The 17,829-nt window shown below is 40.2% G+C and overlaps 1 protein-coding gene across 1 annotated transcript in view; it reads left to right on the top strand.

Moving 5' to 3' along the window:
* The window catches only part of ADAMTS3 (ADAM metallopeptidase with thrombospondin type 1 motif 3), a 291,139-nt gene that overhangs the window by 122,105 nt on the left and 151,205 nt on the right, over positions 1-17,829 (top strand). The gene's annotated exons all lie outside the window — the stretch shown is intronic.

Below are 17,829 nucleotides of genomic sequence, written 5' to 3'. Positions count from 1 at the left end.
CTAGTGTTCACTGGTTAAGGTTAGACCCATTTGCTTTAGCGATTAATTGAATCAAGATTAATGGAGTCAAGATTAGTTGAGTCAAATGGCATATCTTTTTTTTTCTAAATTTAGGACTCCAACTAAAACACCTGCCTTGTGGAGGGCCTTTCACTCCTTTCAAGGAAAAGATTCTGCAAATATATATGTAGTGTCATCAGTTCCTCAGTAGAGGACTATGTTGAATGCTGCTGAGATTCAGAAGTCATCCAGAGGGATCATTGTTGAATGAAATGCCAGTCAAACCCAAAGATAAATATTGAATTTGATTACGTTTATAGTTTAGTTCAGCTGACATCTTACCAACATCTCTTACTTTCCAGACACTAGCACAGTTGACGTAAATAATTATAATATTGACACTGATAAGTACCATAGAAATATAGATAAAATGCTGGAAGTCCAAAAAAGGCTAAAAATTACTTTTGGCTTTGGAATAAGGGAAGGCTTTGTGGAAACTGGTAACATGGCTTGGGGGATACTTTAGCTATTTCTTAATCTTCATAAACTTTATCCAAGTGCATCCCAAACAATAAGCTTCTTTATGTAAATAAATAGTCCTTTGGTTAACAAATATGGCTGTGTCACTTCTCCTTATTCTATTTTTCCATCCTTTCTCAACTATGTTGCCTTCTCTAATGCCTTCTCTGTAGAAATTTGGGGGATGTCATTGAAATACTCCCTGAAATTCAGGAAAGATATGGAAATCATATTCATATTCAATATAATAACATCTGTCCATTCTAATGATAAACTGGAACTAGGCAATGTGCTTTACTGACACAGTGATAGAATAAACGTTGGAAGAAGTAACACAGTGAAATGGTGATTCTCAAAATGTGTTTGTTTTTTTTTAGCATCTTTATTGGAGTATAATTGCTTTACAGTGGTGTGTTAGTTTCTGCTTTATAACAAAGTGAATCAGTTATACATATACATATGTTCCCATATCTCTTCCCTCTTGCGCCTCCCTCCCTCTCACCCTCCTATCCCACCCCTCCAGGCGGTCACAAAGCACCGAGCCGATCTCCCTGTGCCATGCGGCTGCTTCCCACTAGCTATCTACCTTACGTTTGGTAGTGTATATATGTCCATGCTTCTCGCTCGCTTTGTCACAGCTCACCCTTCCCCCTCCCCATATCCTCAAGTCCGTTCTCTAGTAGGTCTGTGTCTTTATTCCTGTCTTATCCCTAGGTTCTTCATGACATTTTTTTTTGTTAAATTCCATATATATGTGTTAGCATACGGTATTTGTCTTTTTCTTTCTGATTTACTTCACTCTGTATGACAGACTCTAGGTCTATCCACCTCATTACAAATAGCTCAATTTCGTTTCGTTTTATGGCTGAGTAATATTCCATTGTATATATGTGCCACATCTTCTTTATCCATTTATCCGATGATGGACACTTAGGTTGTTTCCATCTCCGGGCTATTTTAAATAGAGCTGCAGTGAACATTTTGGTACATGACTCTTTTTGAATTATGGTTTTCTCAGGGTATATGCCCAGTAGTGGGATTGCTGGATCATATGGTAGTTCTATTTTTAGTTTTTTAAGGAACCTCCATAATGTTCTCCACAGTGGCTGTATCAATTTACATTCCCACCAACAGTGCAAGAGGGTTCCCTTTTCTCCACACCCTCTCCAGCATTTACTGTTTCTAGATTTTTTTGATGATGGCCACTCTGACTGGTGTGAGATGATATCTCATTGTAGTTTTGATTTGCATTTCTCTAATGATTAATGATGTTGAGCATTCCTTCATGTGTTTGTTGGCAGTCTGTATATCTTCTTTGGAGAAATGTCTAGTTAGGTCTTCTGCCCATTTTTGGATTGGGTTGTTTGTTTTTTTGTTATTGAGCTGCATGAGCTGCTTATAAATTTTGGAGATTAATCCTTTGTCAGTTGCTTCATTTGCAAATATTTTCTCCCATTCTGAGGGCTGTCTTTTGGTCTTGTTTATGGTTTCCTTTGCTGTGCAAAAGCTTTTAAGTTTCATTAGGTCCCATTTGTTTATTTTTGTTTTAATTTCCATTTCCCTAGGAGGTGGGTTAAAAAATATCTTGCTGTGATTTATGTCATAGAGTGCTCTGCCTATGTTTTCCTCTAAGAGTTTGATAGTTTCTAGCCTTACATTTAGGTCTTTAATCTATTTTGAGCTTATTTTTGTGTATGGTGTTAGGGAGGGATCTAATCTCATACTTTTACATGTACCTGTCCATTTTTCCCAGCACCACTTATTGAAGAGGCTGTCCTTTCTCCACTGTACATTCCTGCCTCCTTTATCAAAGATAAGGTGACCATATGTTCGTGGGTTTATCTCTGGGCTTTCTATCCTGTTCCATTGATCTATCTTTCTGTTTTTGTGCCAGTACCATACTGTCTTGATAACTGTAGCTTTGTAGTATAGTCTGAAGTCAGGGAGCGTGATTCCTCCAGCTCTGTTTTTCGTTCTCAAGATTGCTTTTGCTATTTGGGGTCTTCTGTGTTTCCATATAAATTGTGAAATTTTTTGTTCTAGTTCTGTGAAAAATGCCAGTGGTAGTTTGATAGGGATTGCATTGCATCTGTAGATTCCTTTGGGTAGTAGAGTCATTTTCACAATGTTGATTCTTCCAATCCAAGAACATGGCATATCTCTACATCTATTTGTATCATCTTTAATTTCTTTCATCAGTGTCTTATAATTTTCTGCATACAGGTCTTTTTTTTTTTTTTTAACATCTTTATTGGGGTATAATTGCTTTACAATGGTGTGTTAGTTTCTGCTTTATAACAAAGTGAATCAGTCATACATAAACATATGTTCCCATATGTCTTCCCTCTTGCGTCTCCCTCCCTCCCGCCCTCCCTATCCCACCCCTCCAGGCTGTCACAAAGCACCGAGCCAATATCCCTGTGCCATGCGGCTGCTTCCCACTAGCTATCTACCTTACTACGTTTGTTACTGTGTATATGCCCATGACTCTCTCTCGCCCTGTCACAGCTCACCCTTCACCCTCCCCATAACCTCAAGTCCGTTCTCTAGGAGGTCTGCGTCTTTATTCCTGCTTTACCCCTAAGTTCTTCATGACATTTTTTTTCTTAAATTCCATATATATGTGTTAGCATACGGTATTTGTCTTTTTCTTTCTGACTTACTTCACTCTGTATGACAGACTCTAGGTCTATCCACCTCATTACAAATAGCTCAATTTCGTTTCTTTTTATGGCTGAGTAATATTCCATTGTATATATGTGCCACATCTTCTTTATCCATTCATCCGATGATGGGCACTTAAGTTGTTTCCATCTCCGGGCTATTGTAAATAGAGCTGCAATGAACATTTTGGTACATGACTCTTTTTGAATTTTGGTTTTCTCAGGGTATATGCCCAGTAGTGGGATTGCTGGGTCATATGTTAGTTCTATTTGTAGTTTTTTAAGGAACCTCCATACTGTTCTCCATAGTGGCTGAACCAATTCACATTCCCACCAGCAGTGCAAGAGTGTTCCCTTTTCTCCACACCGTCTCCAGCATTTATTGTTTCTAGATTTTTTGATGATGGCCATTCTGACTGGTGTGAGATGATATCTCATTGTAGTTTTGATTTGCATTTCTCTAATGATTAATGATGTTGAGCATTCTTTCATGTGTTTGTTGGCAGTCTGTATATCTTCTTTGGAGAAATGTCGATTTAGGTCTTCTGCCCATTTTTGGATTGGGTTGTTTGTTTTCTTGTTATTGAGCTGCATGAGCTGCTTGTAAATTTTGGAGATTAATCCTTTGTCGGTTGCTTCATTTGCAAATATTTTCTCCCATTCTGAGGGTTGTCTTTTGGTCTTGTTTATGGTTTCCTTTGCTGTGCAAAAGCTTTGAAGTTTCATTAGGTCCCGTTTGTTTATTTTTGTTTTTATTTCCATTACTCTAGGAGGTGGGTCAGAAAGGATCTTGCTGTGATTTATGTCATAGAGTGTTCTGCCTATGTTTTCCTCTAAGAGTTTGATAGTTTCTGGCCTTACATTTAGGTCTTTAATCCATTTTGAGCTTATTTTTGTGTATGGTGTTAGGGAGTGATCTAATCTCATACTTTTACATGTACCCGTCCAGTTTTCCCAGCACCACTTATTGAAGAGGCTGTCCTTTCTCCACTGTACATTACTGCCACCTTTATCAAAGATAAGGTGTCCATATGTGCATGGGTTTATCTCTGGGCTTTCTATCCTGTTCCATTGATCTATGTTTCTGTTTTTGTGCCAGTACCATACCGTCTTGATAACTGTAGCTTTGTAGTATAGTCTGAAGTCAGGGAGCCTGATTCCTCCAGTTCCTTCTTTCGTTCTCAAGATTGCTTTGGCTATCCGGGGTCTTTTGTGTTTCCATACAAATTGCAAAATTTTTTGTTCTAGTTCTGTGAAAAATGCCAGTGGTAGTTTGATAGGGATTGCATTGAATCTAGAGATTGCTTTGGGTAGTAGAGTCATTTTCACAATGTTGATTCTTCCAATCCAAGAACATGGTATATCTCTCCATCTATTTGTATCATCTTTAATTTCTTTCATCAGTGTCTTATAATTTTCTGCATACAGGTCTTTTGTCTCCTTAGGTAGGTTTATTCCTAGATATTTTATTCTTTTTGTTGCAGTGGTAAATGGGAGTGTTTTCTTGATTTAACTTTCAGATTTTTCATCATTAGTGTATAGGAATGCCAGAGATTTCTGTATATTAATTTTGTATCCTGCTACTTTATCAAATTCATTGATTAGCTCTAGTAGTTATCTAGTAGCACCTTTAGGATTCTCTATGTATAGTATCATGTCGTCTGCAAACAGTGATAGCTTTACTTCTTCTTTTCCGATTTGGATTCCTTTTATTTCCTTTTCTACTCTGATTGCTGTGGCTAAAACTTCCAAAACTATGTTGAATAAGAGTTGTGAGAGTGGGCAACCTTGTCTTGTTCCTGATCTTAGTGGAAAAGGTTTCAGTTTTTCACCATTGAGGACGATGTTGGCTGTGGGTTTGTCATATATGGCCTTTATTATGTTGAGGAAAGTTCCACCATGCCTACTTTCTGCAAGGTTTTTATCATAAATGGGTGTTGAATTTTGTCAGAAGCTTTCTCTGCATCTGTTGAGATGATCATATGGTTTTTTCTCCTTCAATTTGTTAATATAGTGTATCACATTGATTGATTTGCATATATTGAAGAATCCTTGCATTCCTGGAATAAACCCCACTTGATCATGATGTATGATCCGTTTAATGTGCTGTTGGATTCTGTTTCCTAGTATTTTGTTGAGGATTTTTGCATCTATGTTCATCAATGATATTGGCCTATAGTTTTCTTTCTCTGTGACATCCTTGTCTGGTTTTGGTATTACGGTGGTGGTGGCCTCGTAGAATGAGTTTGGGAGTGTTCCTCCCTCTGCTATATTTTGGAAGAGTTTGAGAAGGATAGGTGTTAGCTCTTCTCTAAATGTTTGATAGAGTTCGCCTGTGAAGCCATCTGGTCCTGGGCTTTTGTTTGTTGGAAGATTTTTAATCACAGTTTCAACTTCAGTGCTTGTGATTGGTCTGTTCATATTTTCTATTTCTTCCTGATTCAGTCTTGGCAGGTTGTGCATTTCTAAGAATTTGTCCATTTCTTCCAGGTTGTCCATTTTATTGGCACAGACTTGCTTGTAGTAATCTCTCATGATCTTTTGTATTTCTGCAGTCTCAGTTGTTACTTCTCCTTTTTCATTTCTAACTCTATTTATTTGAGTCTTCTCCCTTTTTTTCTTGATGAGTCTGGATAATGGTTTATCAATTTTGTTTATCTTCTCAAAGAACCAGCTTTTAGTTTTATTGATCTTTGCTATTGTTTCCTTCATTTCTTTTTCATTTATTTCTGATCTGAATTTTATGATTTCTTTCCTTCTGCTAACTTTGGGGTTTTTTTGTTCTTCTTTCTCTAATTGCTTTAGGTGCAAGGTTAGGTTGCTTATTCAAGATGTTTCCTGTTTCTTAAGGTAGGATTGTATTGCTATAAACTTCCCTCTTAGACTGCTTTTGCTGCATCCCATAGATTTTGGGTCGTCGTGTCTCCATTGTCATTTGTTTCTAGGTATTTTTTGATTTCTTCAGTGATCACTTCGTTATTAAGTAGTGTATTGTTTAGCCTCCATGTGTTTGTATTTTTTACAGATCTTTTCCTGTAATTGATATCTAGTCTCACAGTGTTGTGGTCGGAAAAGATACTTGATACAATTTCAGTTTTCTTAAACTTACCAAGGCTTCATTTATGACCCAAGATATGATCTATCCTGGAGAATGTTCCATGAGCACTTGAGAAAAATGTGTATTCTGTTGTTTTTGGACGGAATGTCCTATAAATATCAATTAAGTCCATCTTGTTTAATGTATCATTTAAAGCTTGTGTTTCCTTACTTATTTTCATTCTGGATGATCTGTCCGTTGGTGAAAGTGGGGTGTTAAAGTCCCCTACTATGAATGTGTTACTGTCGATTTCCCCTTTATGGCTGCTAGTATGTGCCTTATGTATTGAGGTGCTCCTATGTTGGGTGCATAAATATTTACAATTGTTATATCTTCTTCTTCGATCGATCCCTTGATCATTATGTAGTGTCCTTCTTTGTCTCTTGTAATACTCCTTATTTTAAAGTCTATTTTGTCTGATATGAGAATTGCTACTCCAGGTTTCTTTTGGTTTCCATTTGCATGAAATATCTTTTTCCATCCCCTGACTTTCAGTCTGTATGTGTCTCTAGGTCTGAAATGGGTCTCTTGTAGACAGCAAATATATGGGTCTTGTTTTTGTATCCATTCAGCCAATCTGTGTCTTTTGGTGGGAGCATTTAGTCCATTTACATTTAAGGTAATTATCGAAATGTATGTTCCTATTCCCATTTTCTAAATTGTTTTGGGTTCGTTATTATAGGTCTTTTCCTTCTCTTGTTCCTTTAGCAGTTGTTGTAAAGCTGGTTTGGTGGTGCTGAACTCTTTCAGCTTTTGCTTGTCTGTAAAGGTTTTAATTTCTCCATCAAATCTGAATGAGATCCTTGCTGGGTAGAGTAGTCTTGGTTGCAGGTTTTTCTCCTTCATCACTTTAAATATGTCCTGCCACTCCCTTCTGGCTTGCAGAGTTTCTGCTGAAAGATCAGCTGTTAACCTTATGGGGATTGCCTTGTGTGTTATTTGTTGTTTTTCCCTTGCTGCTTTTAATATGCTTTCTTTGTATTTAATTTTTGACAGTTTGATTAATATGTGTCTTGGAGTGTTTCTCCTTGGATTTATCCTGTATGGGACTCTCTGTGCTTCCTGGACTTGATTAACTATTTCCTTTCCCATATTAGGGAAGTTTTCAACTATAATCTCTTCAAATATTTTCTCAGTCCCTTTCTTTTTCTCTTCTTCTTCTGGAAGCCCTATAATTTGAATGTTGGTGCATTTAATGTTGTCCCAGAGGTCTCTGAGACTGTCCTCAGCTCTTTTCATTCTTTTTTCTTTATTCTGCTCTGCAGTAGTTATTTCCACTATTTTATCTTTCAGGTCACTTATCCGTTTTTCTGCCTCAGTTATTCTGCTATTGTTCCCATCTAGAGTATTTTTAGTTTCATTTATTGTGTTGTTCATCGTTGTTTGTTTCATCTTTAGTTCTTCTAGGTCCTTGTTAAATGTTTCTTGTATTTTCTGTATTCTATTTCCAAGATTTTAGATCATCTTTACTATCATTACTCTGAATTCTTTTTCAGGTACACTGCCTATTTCCTCTTCATTTGTTAGGTCTGGTGGGTTTTTATCTTGCTCCTTCATCTGCTGGGCGTTTTTCTGTCTTCTCATTTTGCTTATCTTACTGTGTTTGGGGTCTCCTTTTCACAGGCTGCAGGTTCGTAGTTCCCGTTGTTTTTGGTGTCTGTCCCCAGTGGCTAAGGTTGGTTCAGTGGGTTGTGTAGGCTTCCTGGTGGAGGGGACTAGTGCTTGTGGTGGATGAGGCTGGATCTTGTCTTTCTGGTGGGCAGGTCCACCTCTGGTGGTATGTTTTGGGGTGTCTGTGGGCTTATTATGATTTTAGGCAGCCTCTCTGCTAATGGGTGGGGTTGTGTTCCTATCTTGCTAGTTGTTTGGCATAGGGTGTCCAGCACTGTAGCTTGCTGGTTGTTGAGTGAAGCTGGGTGCTGGTGTTGAGATGGAGATCTCTGGGAGATTTTCGCCATTTGATATTACGTGGAGCTGGGAGGTCTCTTGTGGACCAGTGTCCTGAAGTTGGCTCTCCCACCTCAGAGGCACAGCACTGACTCCTGGCTGCAGCACCAAGAGCCTCCCATCAATACGGCTCAGAAGAAAAGGGAGAAAAAGTAGAAAGAAAGAATTAGTAGAAGAAGGAAGGAAGAAAGAAAGAAAGAAGGGAAGAAGGGAGGGAGGGAGGAAGGAAGAAGAAAAGATAAAGTAAAATAAAATAAAGATAAAATATAATAAAGTTATTAAAATAAAAAAATAATTATTAAAAAAAAAGGACGGATAGAACCCTAGGACAAATGGTGGAAGCAAAGCTATACAGACAAAATCTCAGACAGAAGCATACACATACTCACAAAAAGAGGAAAAGGGGAAAAAATCATAAATATTGCTCTGGTAGTCCACCTCCTCAATTTGGGATGATTCCTTGTCTTTTCATGTATTCCACAGCTGCAGGGCACATCAAGTTGATTGTGGAGCTTTATTCCGCTGCTTCTGAGGCTGCTGGGAGAGATGTCCCTTTCTCTTCTTTGTTTTCACAGCTCCCAGGGGCTCAGCTTTGGATTCGGCCCCGCCTCTGCGTGTAGGTCGCCTGAGAGTATCGGTTCTTCGCTCAGACAGGACAGGGTCAAAGGAGCCGCTGATTCAGGGGCTCTGGCTCACTCAGGCCGGGTGTGGGAGGGGCACGGAGTGCAGGCCTGCGGCGGCAGAGGCCGGCGTGACGTTGCATCAGCCTGAGGCGGGCCGTGCGTTCTTCGGGGGAGTTGTCCCTGGATCCCGGGACCCTGGCAGTGGCGGGCTGCACAGTCTCCCCGGAATAGGGGTGTGGAGCGTGACCTGTGCTCGCACACAGGCTTCTTGGTGGCGGCGGCAGCAGCCTTAGCGTCTCATGCCCGTCTCTGGGGTCCGTGCTTTTAGCCGCGGCTCGCGCCCGTCTCTGGAGCTCCTTTCAGCAGCGCTCTTAATCCCCTCTCCTCGCGAACCAGGAAACAAAGAGGGAAGAAAAAGTCTCTTGCCTCTTCGTCAGGTCCAGACTTTTCCCCGGACTCCCTTCCGGCTAGCTGTGGCGCACGAATCCCCTGGAGGCTGTGTTCATGCCGCCAACGCCAGTCCTCTCCCGGGGCTTCGGTCCGGAGCCGGAGCTTCAACTCCCAGCCCCGCCCACCCCGGCAGGTGAGCAGACAAGCCTCTCGGCCTGGTGAGTGCTGGTCGGCACCGATCCTCTGTGCGGGAATCTCTCCGCTTTGCCCCCCCGCACCGCTGTTTCTGTGGTCTCCTCCGCGGCTCCGAAGCTTCCCCCCTCCACCACCCGCAGTCTCCGCCCGCGAAGGGGCTTCCTAGTGTGCGGAAACGTTTCCTCCTTCACAGCTCCCTCCCACTGGTGCAGGTCCCGTCCCTATCCTTTTGTCTCTGTTTATTCTTTTTTCTTTTGCCCTACCCAGGTACGTGGGGGGTTTCTTGCCTTTTGGGAGGTCTGAGGTCTTCTGCCAGCATTCAGTAGGTGTTCTGTAGGAGTTGTTCCACGTGTAGATGTATTTCTGGTGTATCTGTGGGGAGGAAGGTGATCTCCGCGTCTTACTCTTCCGCCGTCTTCCCGGAAGCCTCAAAATGTGTTTTTATGAACCTTAGTGAGCTAAGATGGAGTTGTTGTACCACTACAGTATATGATAGTCTTTCTTGAATATTACATTTACATTTATCCTTTCTCACATACATACACAAAGTAATATAAAATTTTCTCAGTGTTCCTCTAGACATTCAAAACTAAACTAAGTTTAATTAAATTAGTTTAATGAAAACTTAAACTAGACATTTAAAACTTATTACTACTTTTCTATGTTATGACTTAGTATAAGATTGTAACCAATTTAATACAAAATAATGGATATTCAGTTAGCTTCAGCTTCAATTATGTATCACATTATTTGATACGTATTTCCTGGCATTCTAAAAAAAAGCTCCCTTGCTCTCCTTTCCTTCCTTAATAGATTTGAAAATCATTGCAGTAAAACAACATTTAGGTGTCACAACTAAAAATAGAATGTTTCCATAGCATAAGGTTTTTAGAATATCTGGCACAGAATTTTCAAAAAACCTTAGTAAATCTTTTGAAACTTTTTTAAATGTCTTTTATATTGATTTTCATTTTAAACCAAATTGAACACAATTTAGTCTTTTCTTAGTGACTGATGTTTATTATTGTCAACATATAAAGACTAGAGTTTCACATTTGTGGTAGGGCTTTATGGTTTACAAAGGGTGTTCATAGACATTATCTCATCTGAAACTCCTTGGACCCCACACCCATTCTCTTGTTTCCCATTTGCATTCTGATGAGGATTAGGAAACCATCTAACCTGGTTTAGTAGAACTGGATGTCAAATATGGCTGAAAGGACCTCTCCTAGTGAGTAAGGAGGGTGGCCTTTTTTGATAGCTGTTTCCATGCTCAGAAGCTATTTGGCTTAATTCTGGATTCTTGGCAGTGTTTGAGCTGAATGATGTAGCTGGAAGAGTTGACCAGATGGGAGGGAAATTATGCAGCTGGCTTTTTAGCACAGATCACAGTTTTATAAATATCCCCTATAAATTGATGTCAAAGAGATTGTGTGAAAATTTAAATATAATAAAATATGTTTAATATAATGTGTTTAATGCTGTACTAAACAGAGTAAATATTTTAAAAAGTAATCTTTAAATTTTGGAAAATAGTTTGAGAAATACCATAAATATTTCCTATATTGTTACATGATATCACAGAATGGTAAATGTGGAGGACTTTGTGTCATAAAGGGAAATTTATGAAATATTGTCTTGGTACCATACATCAATTAAATACCATTAGAGATAGATAAGAAATGACTGCATCTGTTTAAACAAAATCCTTTATGACCATATATAATCTCGTGTGTGATATTTCTAAATATTTCTGTTATAATTCAAAAGTTGTAAATATCTGGCAGCATTGTAAATAATACCAATGCTTAGAATGTCATAGTCTGAGATATTTTTATTTTACACATATTGGGTTTTATTCTTTTAAGTCAGTACATTGTATCTTGTGAAATAAAATTGTGAGGACCTGAGAGCAGGAGTGTGAGTTATTTAATATGAGGGTATGACAATGCATGGTCTTTGAGCTTCCAGAAATGTTTGTTGAATGTGTGACTACCTAAATGAATATCTTAGTGGATAAAAGAGCCTTTACTACTTAACTATTAGTACTGATGATTTTTTGCATGGGTCCGTCTTGTCTGAAAGCATAAGTACCTTTTTTTCCCCTTTAATTGAAGTATCGCTGATTTACAATATTGTGTTAGTTTCAGGTGTACAGCAAAGTGATTCAGTTATATATTTATTTTTAAATTATATTTCATAATAGGTTATTACAAGGTATTGAATATAATTCCCTATGCTATACAGTAAATCCTTGTTGCTTATCTATTTTCGTATAGTAGTTTGTTTCTGTTTGTATCCATACTTTTAATTTGCCCCTCATTTCATCCTTCTCCCCTTTGGTAACCATAAGTCTATTTTCTATGTCTATAAGTCAGTTTCTGTTTTGTATATAGATTCATTTGTCTTATTTATTTATTTGGCAGTACGCGGGCCTCTCACTGTTGTGGCCTCTCCCGTTGCGGAGCACAGACTCCGGACGCGCAGGCTCAGCGGCCATGGCTCATGGGCCCAGCTGTTCCGCAGCACGTGGCATCCTCCCAGACCGGGGCACGAACCCGTGTCCCCTGCATCGGCAGGCGGACTCGCAACCACTGCGCCACCAGGGAAGCCCAAACAGCCCATCCTTTTAAGCCAGTTATCTTTTGATGGCCATTTAGATTGTAAAATAAACAGGAGAGTACTTTTTAAATAGTCACTCCATTTTGGGTAGCTACAGAAGGAGAAAAATCAATATGGTGGGGTGGGAAGAGCAGTGGAAGTATCTACCTATAATGTCTCTGAATAGTCTAGGATCTGAAATATATTGATGTGTGGCTTTATCACCTGCTCTTTCCATAATTCACTGTAATATCTCTTCAACCCCCACTGTACTCTAATTAGACACTTTTGTTTGTCTAGTTTTCTTCTCACAGTCTTCATTCTTTGTGTCATCTTCACTGCAGTTACTTTTACTTTGATGAAACTCTCTCCTATTTCGATGCCTATAACACTCTACTCTGTTTCCCTCTCATATGTCTTGCCATTATTTTTCAGTTTCCTTCTAAGATGTTTTATTTCAATTTGGCCATTTCTTACATTAATTTCTTCTCCCGCCCTCCCTCAAATATTAGGCACCTGCTTTGAGCCAGGCACTGTTCTGGGCCCTGGGATACAGTAGTGAATTTGACAAAGTCTGTGCTTGGTAAAGTTTACGTTCCAAAAGGGTAACAGACAATCATGTAGGTAATGCCTTGAAAAGAAAAAGTCTAGGATAGAGAGGGGAGGGGAAGCTAATTTATGTAGGTGGGGATAGTGCCAGTGAGGCTGGGGACCATGTGGCTAGAGCAGAAACAGCAAGGTGTAAAGCATTAGGAGAAGCCAGAAAAATAGGCAATGTCAGGCCATGTAGGGCCTGGTAGGCCATGGTTCCGAGTTCAGATCTTAGGAATTTCCTATACAGTAATATTCTAAGGTTCTGTGATCATTTCCCAAGATTTGCTATTGGCCCTCCCTCAAATCTCTTTATGAACTTTTCTTATTCGTTCTTTTCCCCAAACAGTTTCAGCTATTGCTTCTGAGAATATGCATCCCATTTCCAATATACTTATGGCTATGACAGTTTTTCTGAATAACAATTCTGCGTCTCTCCACTGCATGCTGGGCATTTTCACCCCTACCCCAAGTGAACATGCTTAATAGGCTAATCTTCTTCCTGCCTTTCCAGTTAGCTTTCCCTTGTAGCTTTCTGTTTCTGTGAACAAAAGCATTAATTTCCTAGTCACTCAACTTCAAAATTTAGGAGTCATCTTGGATTGCATCTTCTTCTCTTCCTTTTCTTCTCATTTTGTCATTCCACAAATATTTATTGAGCATCTAGTTTGTGCCAGGCACTGTTGTAGGCACTTGGGATACAGAGTGAACAGAACAGACTGAAAATAATTCCTGACCAGCAGGGTAGTGTTGGGAGATTGAGAATGAGCAAGGAACATGATAAATGATTAGGTTATTTAGTACGTTAGAAGCAGTGAGTGTAATGGAAAAGATGAGCAGGGTAAGAGGGCTTGGGGTGCTGGGTGGGGGAAGCAGGTGGGTGATCAGGGTGTGCTTCACTTAGTCAAGGACTAAAGGAGGTGAAAGAGTTAGACATGTGGAATTTTGGGGGAGGAAGATTCCAAGAAAGGAAAGTGCAAGTGGAAAGTGCCTTTCCAGTGCAAAGGTCTTAACGAGGGCACGTGCCTGGGGTGTCAGGGATCAGCAAGGAGCCCACTGTGGCTAAAGTGGAACCAACAAGGGCAAGAGTAAAGAGATGAGGCCCAGGAGGTGGTGGTGTTGAGAGTGGCCATCCTAAGGACTTTGATTACTGATCTGCGTGGAAGGGGAGCCCTTGGAAGGTTTTGAGCAGAGGAGCTTACATTTTAACAGGCGACCAAGTATTTATTTTTTACTATTCTCTCTCTTTTTTTTTTTTGCCGGACGCAGGCCTCTCACTGCTGTGGCCTCTCTCGTTGCGGAGCACAGACTCCGGACGCGCAGGCTCAGCGGCCATGGCTCACGGGCCCAGCCGTTCCACGGCACGTGGGATCCTCCCAGACCGGGGCACGAACCCGCGTCCCCTGCATCGGCAGGCGGACTCTCAACCACTGCGCCACCAGGGAAGCCCATCACTCTTGAATTCATTCCTTTTTCCTTTCTCTTTCCTCTTTTCTGTTCACATTGCCACTTTTGCCACCTGAACTTTGATTTTAGCCCCGTGCTTGCTTTTTTCGTAGTTCTTTCTTCCTTCTGGAACTTAATCATCAGATAAATCTTTAAACACCACTTTGTTTTGGTCCATCTGATCAACCTTAGTTGTTGTTCTCCATTCTACAAATTAAAATTCAGACACGAGATGACACAAGGCCTCCGTAACCTTATTTCCCAGAACTGCCCTGCACAGACTCTGCTCTGAATGAACGGGTTACCCACTGTCCTCAAGCACGTCTTGGGCTTTCGCACTTCACAACCTTTGCTCAAGCTTGAGCTGTCTCACGTCTAATGCCTCCTCTCACATCGCCAGTACGGCAATCCTTCCACCTTTTGAAGACCACCATAAGTCTCTAAAAATTCTTCATCCCCTCCCTTTTACCATTCATTTATGTCACTTTTCATCAGAAAATGTATTGAAGACGTATTTTGTGCAGCCATTGTGCTGGTGCTGAAGGAGACAAAGGTGAATTAAGAGGTACAGGTCTGCCCCAGGAGCTGACACTGCCACAGGGGAGACAGAGAATCATAAAGTTAACATTTAGGTAAAACAACCTGGCATTTGTGTTAAGGACCGTGAGTCAGAATGAACGGCTAAGATGGATCCTCATTTAGATAGGGGTACTTAATCTACATGGGGGTGAGGAAGTCCGAAAATCATTTCTAAGGAAGCAACATTTAAGCTGAGGCCTGGTGAATAAAAATTAGCCAGCTAAGGGAAGTGTGGAATGGTAGGAGAGGAGCCTTCTAAGTAGAACCAACAGCATTTCAAAAGCCTGAGGCTATAAAGAGCTTGGGAATATCAAAAGAAAAACAACACTGAACAAAGGCCCCAAAGGCTGGGGCACAGTCAGTATGGGAGAGTGGTAGTGCTTGGGGTTCATAGGCAGGGCTGGATGATGCAGGCCTTGAAAGCCATGGTGAGGAGTGTGGTTTTAGGTGCAGTGAGAAGCAGCTGAAGTGTTTCCAGCAAAGGAGTGACATGATCTTATTTGAGGTTGAGACTGCCATCTGCTCATCAAAAAACGTTTGTCTTTTCTCCCTGGGCACACAGCCAGATTCCATTTCCTGACACTCTTTGCAGTTGGCTGTGAGCCAGCCATGTGACTGTATACTACCTGTGGAAGTAAGTGGTAGTGGTGAGTACCAGGGCCAGCTCATAAAAATCTCCCATGGGTGCTTCCTCCTGCTGTTTCCCTTTCTGACTGGGCAGCTTGTATTGAAATGGCTGAGCCACCATCAGCCTCGAGCCCTGCATGGCTGTGTGGAGCAAAGCCCCCTCCCAGCTGACCTAGAACTGTTCTGAGCTTTTATGTGAGCAAGAAAGGAGCACCTGATGTTTTGAGCCATTACATATTCAGTCTATTTGTCACCACATTCTAGTTTGCCTAAAATAATATGATAATTTGAAAAAGCAATTTTGGCTGCTATGCTATGTGAAAATGTGAGACAGTGTGAACAACAGCAGTGGCCAAAGTGAAATTCCCATGGGCCCTAGGGAGATTTCAGTTGAAATAGATTTTAGAAAATTTCAGATGGAGAATCAACAGCTCCTATTGACAGTTTGCTTGTGCAGCAGGCCTGTGGGAAAACAATCTCACTTGATTTGACTTTCAACTGCCATCTCACTTACTTTCTAGACTTTTCATAACATACCTCATTGAATACCTTTAGGCATATATTTTATTTATTTGACTAGATTGCCCTCAACTGGAGGGTAAATGAACCATGTCTTTGAGAATTTTTAATTTTACTATGGTATCTAGTACAATGCTTTAGATAAGGTTTTTTTTTTTTTCATTAAACTTTGCTTAAATTGATGAATAAAAGGGTAGGCTCTCAGAGTTCCTGTCCATAGAATTATTGGTGGTCATATGACCCAGCTTTTGCCTTTCCATTGATATTGCCCCAACCTGGTTTAGATGTTCAATTGCCTTCTAAGGGGGAGGGTTAGCTGTGTTAAATTTTACCTGTGATCTAGTGGAGAAGTAACATCATGGGGCCTGAGATTTGAGTGTTTGCAATGGAAGGTATGTAGAAATGATTTTTAATGGCATGTGGGTTAATCCTTACTGCTTTTCCCCATGACTTTCAAGTGTCCCCAGTAACCATTGCCCATTGTTCAGAGGTCGCTGGCTGCTTCAGTGACCCTGTTTCCACCCAGAGTTAGGCACTCATCTGGGAGAATCCTTATGATCTATGGAAAGTCTCACAATAGGAGGCAATTTCTGTAATCCAGATAAGCAATGGTGAGGTCTGTAACTAAGGATGTGGCAGTGGAAATAGAAAGATGGGAAAAGAATGTAAGAGACTTTAGAGAACTCTGTGACTGAATGGGTCTGGGGCAAAGAAAAGACTGCAATGAAGATGAATACTGATAAACTTCAATCTGTAAACTTAGGTATGCATCAACAGACCTGCGTTTCCATGACAAAGCCAGTTAACGCTGCCTCCCACCAACAGATGGTGCTAGTAATGAGGCTGGACATTTCAGCCTTAGGCGTGGTACAGTTAACTTGTTATATGTTTACTGTGTTTGTGCCTAGTTTGAATCTGTTTTATGAACATCATTAACCCATCCATGCCTGAGCAAGGCAAAAAAGTGATGTTGAAATTACTGGTAAAATGAGATTTAAGAATATGACACTAATGCTAAAGAGATTTAAATGACAATTAAAAAGCATGAGAAAGATGTTGGAAGTTGTATTGTAGAGGAGATGAATCCATTGACAGGAGAAACAACTCTGAAGGGTAAAGATCTAATCAGGCCACTTGTGAAAACACTACTTTTCCCCTACAAGAGTAGGGGAAAAGTAATTGATCAGATGAGAAAATAACTCCAAATATTGGAGTTGTGTCTGGAAGATCAGCATTACTACTGAATGCCCACTAGCTCAATGTTCTTTGTAATGAAGGTTAGAAGTTTGTTCAAGAGGGTAAAAGCTAAACACTGTGAAAGAGCTGTAGTGCTCTTTCCTTGTAAGACAAGGTGTAAATTCAAAGGCTGTTTGTATGAGCACATCTAGGTGGATGTAGAAATGGCATTTGGAGACACCATAACTTCTAAGAATTCTCTATGAGGCTTACACAGGCAAATGAGGGGATAGAGCGTATCTAGTGGGAGAAAACAGAATTGGAAGGGGGTGACAGACTTGACTACAACAGAAAAGCCATAGTCATAGGCATATTTGCTGAAAACGAATGCTATTCGGCAAGGTTTACCTACCTTTCATGTCTGTGCTGCTTGACATGGAGGGGTGGAGCCATTAGACCAACGGGTAGAAGGGGTGGGAACCATTCCCCCCAGCCTTGCCTATGGTCCATATGAGCCAGTGACCTCATATTTGAAAATATAGAATAAGGGCCTCAGAAGAAAAATATGACTTAGATCTGATAAATATTTTCAAAATAATTACAATGCTACACTACCACATTATTTCTTCAACTTTGTTTTCAAATAAATGTACTGCTGTTCAAATTAATACTACATATTAGTGTATGACCTTTACAGTAGGAATATGAACTATAACTATTTGAGTGTAATGTGGACTCGATACTTAAGGAAGAATAAATTTCAGACAAAACCATCATTTCTCTTCAGCTATAGTATTGAATAGTATAGTCCTGATGTTTTGTAAATAAACCAAAGATGAAACCGTGTCAGAAAGAA

The sequence above is a fragment of the Globicephala melas genome, chromosome 5 (assembly GCF_963455315.2).
Source record: "Globicephala melas chromosome 5, mGloMel1.2, whole genome shotgun sequence".
Classification (NCBI taxonomy): domain Eukaryota; kingdom Metazoa; phylum Chordata; class Mammalia; order Artiodactyla; family Delphinidae; genus Globicephala; species Globicephala melas.
Note: the sequence above shows the minus strand (reverse complement) of the source record. Positions and strands in the feature narration are given on the sequence as shown.